The sequence below is a fragment of the Triticum aestivum genome, chromosome 2D, assembly GCF_018294505.1.
Source record: "Triticum aestivum cultivar Chinese Spring chromosome 2D, IWGSC CS RefSeq v2.1, whole genome shotgun sequence".
Lineage (NCBI taxonomy): Eukaryota > Viridiplantae > Streptophyta > Magnoliopsida > Poales > Poaceae > Triticum > Triticum aestivum.
Genome location: NC_057799.1, coordinates 22074066 through 22078489, shown reverse-complemented (window position 1 = coordinate 22078489; position 4424 = coordinate 22074066).

Sequence of the window (4424 nt, the reverse complement as noted above, 5' to 3'; positions counted from 1 at the left end):
TGTGCTAAGAACAATTAACAAGGGTTGGTTATGATTATGATAACGAGTAGAAGTTGTTAGATGACTATGATGATGATGAGTATGACTTGTTATTATGATAACAATGATGAGTTATTATTAATTATGATGATGATGCTGAGTTGTTATATCATTATGAGCATGATGAGTTATTATATCAGTGGGTGAAATAATTGTGGATTAGATTCAAGTGGAGGCAATATGGTGCAGATCCAAAGTACTACTAATCCGAACTAAAGTGATCATGTTTGGATTAGTAGTACTTTGGATCTGCACCATGTTGCCTCCACTTGAATCTAATCCACGCCTCTTTCAACCACTAATGTAATACCTCATCATGATTATAAAATCATATGATAAGACTACTGTATAAAACCTGTACAAATACAGTGCCAATACATAGAAGAAGAAAAAAAATGAAGACAATTTTAGCAGTAGCCCTGGTTGACCAGAAGCTACTGCTATGTAGGTGTAGCAATAGCGCTGGATGGACATGCGCTACTGCTATGTAGGATAGGAGTAGCGCTACTGCTATATAGGATAGTAGTAGCGCGTGTACAACCCACGCGCTACTGCTATGTAGGATAGTAGTAGCGCTTGTCCGGCCCGCGCTACTGCTATGTAGGATAGTAGTAGTGCGTGTCCGGCCCGCGCTTTTCCCTGGTAGCGTGGATTGCGAGCAGAGATCTTTCCGTTTCACATATTTGGGGCTCCCTCTAAGTAGCAACTATTAAAAATTGAAGATGTATGTCCCATAATGCAGAGAATTTTGAAAGAATAATTTTTGGATGCGCTACTTTAATCTCATATGAAGGAAGGCTAGAACTCATTAAGTCCATTTTTTCATTCCTACCAACCCTTTTCAAAAGTGGCCTTGATTTTCCAGTTGGAGTAATTGATCAGAAAAACAAATGCCTTAGACATTGTATGTGGAGCAAATATGGTACTAAGGATACTGGTACAGCCCTTATGACTTGTTATATGTTTTGTAAGCCAAAAACTAATGGATGTCTAGGGGGATTGGCATATTAGCTCACATCAAGGCTCTACGGATTAAAAACTTACACAAATTCTTCAACAAGAATAACATGCCCTGGGATAAGCAAACTTGGTATACCTACTACTCTGCTGCTCCTCGACACAACAAATCTGAGGGATCATTTTGGTGAAAGGCTCACTTGAAACTCATCCATTTTTTTAAGAAGTAGTTGTTTGCAATGCTGGTGCTGAAGATACTTTTATGTTTTGGACTGATAACTGGTTAATCACTCCTCTTATTCAATAGTACTTTGAGTTGCATTCATTTCCAGTCAATAACAAGCTCTTTGTGGCTTCAAATAAAACTTCCTCTGATGTGCTTGAGAAGTTTCACAGGCCTCTCGCGTTGTTGCTTTCCACCAGATCAATGATTTGGCTCCAAAAGTACACCAAGTTAGCACTTCAGTAGACAAATGGAAATACACTTGGAAGACATAGCAATACTCATCCAGCTATTTTATAAGCAACCTATGGGCCAGTCAAAGGCTAATCACTTGGTTAGATGTTTGTGAAAATCTGTGAGTACAATCAGGCATTAAATTTTTTTTGCTGGATCATGTGTGACATAATCATAACCAGTGATCTACGCAAAAGAAAATCCTTCTTTCAGAATTATTAAGTATGTCTGCTTTGTAATGACATGTTTCCAGAAAGTGTCCATCGTTTGCTTTGGGACTGCACTTCTGCTCAATCTAATTTGGACTGCATTGCTCCAAATAGGCACAGAGGAATTTCAGTGTTTGATGCGGTGATCCTTCTTCTCCAAACTTTTCCCAAGAAGATTGCTTTGGACATTGTACTTATTGGCTGTTGGAACATCTGGATGCAAACAAATGGGAAAAAATAATTCAAGAATGAGATCCCAAGGCTAATCTCTTGGAAGGATGAACTGAAACATGATCTTCTTCTTGTCATACACAGAACCAAGGGAAAGAATGTCGACCTTCTCGATCAATGGATAGATTCTCTTCTTTGATTTGATCTTCGTTATTCAGTTTATTATTATTTTGATTATGTTGGAAAAAACGGGCATAGGATAGTTTCCGTAGGAAGGTTTTTTGTTTTTACCTTTTTCCTCTTGTTTATGTACATATGACTGGATTAATGAAAAATTACTGTAGAACAATTGTTCTAGGGTTTCGGGGTAAAAAACGATGTGACCTGCATACAAGGATGATTGGTTGGTAAATATCACACATGACTTTTAGTTTTTCTGTCTCTACAGGTAATTGGTTCATTGTTTTATCAGTGCATAACTCTTCTGTTCCCCATGACACGGAGTGGAGCTTGACATCACCCCACTGCATGAAGCAGTGGAGATTGCATGGTTTACTCTATTGATAGAGAAGAGGGCAATCCTTAAACAAGGTCAGCACTGCAATGTTCCCCGATGCTTCCAAATCCTATGTTGTGCCGTTTGTGCTTTAATGGCCTCCAATTTCTAAGTCGCCGGCCTCTATCACAAAATTTCATGCAAAGAAGACACCGGTCGCGGCGATGTGGAAATACCATACCAGAGAAAATATGGCTGTGATAATTCACTGTTCGAGAAAAAGGGGCGCAAGCATCCAAATATACACGCACAGATATGCTGGGTATTTATATGCAACAAGTTGCGTCCCAGGAGACAGGTCCCGTGGGCACTCTATGAGTAAGAAATGTTCTCACCACTACCCAATGTCATGAGTGTTAATTGTCGATATAACGCGATAGTACAGTCAAAGGGCATCTTCAACGGCAACCGACAAATTTCCTCCCGCATCCGTTCGCGGATAGGGAGACCAGTCCATGGACACGGATGAGGGAGGGAGCCATCCAACCATAACCGCCTATATTTTCACAACAACTCGAACCAAGCGGATGCATTTTAATATAAACACGACGGATTTCATTGAAACTAGGATAATATGTACATAAAACTGGACGATATTTCGTCCGTTGAACTAAAAAGCTAAAAATAAAACCCTAAACTATCCTATACTTGACGGTGACCTCGTAGGCCATGTAGGGCTGGCTGGTGGCTCGTCCCCAATCATCGTGGCCCGACCTGGCGTCGGAGTGATCATTGTCGGGCTTGGGGCGACGGAAGGTGGCATCATCGGGTCAGGGCTTCCCGGCGGCCGCCAAATGCTCGCTGATGATCCTCTCTGCTTCCTCCTGCTCACTACGGCCACAGCCATAGAGGACGTGGGCTAGGGGAGAGGGCAGTGGTAGTTGGATGAGGCGTCATTGGCGGCGGCGATCCCGGCGAGGGACCATTCCTCACTGTACCTGGCCATCTCCCCGTCGAGGGGGCGAAGACCTCGCCACAGACAGGTCTAAGGCCTAGGCGTATGGCAGGTCTGGGTCCGCCGCGGCGTGAGGCGGCGGGACGTCCGAGTCCACGAACTTGGACCGGCGTGCGGCATTGCGGTTGTCCTGACAGCGCCGCTCCCGGTCTTCGTACTCCTGCGCCATCATGGCTCTCCGGGATGACTGTCGGGGGCTACCGCCGGCCCCACCGCTGCCGAGGTAGTGCAGAATGCGACCGCGCGGCTTGGGCATGGGCTGCGGCGCGCGGCTTGGGCATGGGCTGCGGCGCGCGGCGCTCCTCCTTGACGAGGCACTGGGGCGGGGGCGAGCGCTGCTCCTCCTTGACGACGCACTTGAGCGGCATTGAGAGCCGCTCCTCCTTGACGCGCCAAGGCGGCGGCGAGAGCCGCTTCTCCTTGATGCGGCATCCAATTTGGACGACACGGGTGCGCGGTGGAGAGCATGGAGGGGATGCCGTCTCCGGCTTCACGGGTAGGAGCGACCCTGGTGGCGGAGCTGGGTCGCTAATGTGGACGAAGCATCACCTCCATCTGCTCCTCGAACACCACGTCGGTGGCCGCGTAGACCTGGCTAGGCACCGCAGGTACGGACTGCTGCGGCGGCGGCTGCTGGTCCTCCTTGTCGCCACAGGAGATGACGGTCTCCGCCTTGGTCGAGGAGCCGCCTGCCAATGAGGACGGTGGCCCCGGAGTTTGAGGGCCACGTCGTCTCGACCCGCCAGATCCCACCCCGGAACCTCCTGCCGGCGCCGATGCAGTACATGCCAATCTCCGGAGATTTGGAGGGAGATGGGAGGAGGAGGATGCGATGTGGACAGCGCCACGCGGCTTATATAGCCGCGGCTAGGCAATGCGAAGGGTCGGTCAGCCGCTTCAGTGCGGCGCAACGGCCAGAGTTGATTCCTAAGGAACCTTCATTTGCATTGAAGCGGCGGTTGTCGAGAGGTCGCATCGGTTAGTGCCGCCCTCTCTTTCTCCGGTCACATCATGGCATCAATGCCAGCATCCGCGTGCTCAGGCCGGCATGGATACGGCATGGGAAGCGGCGTGTGCATC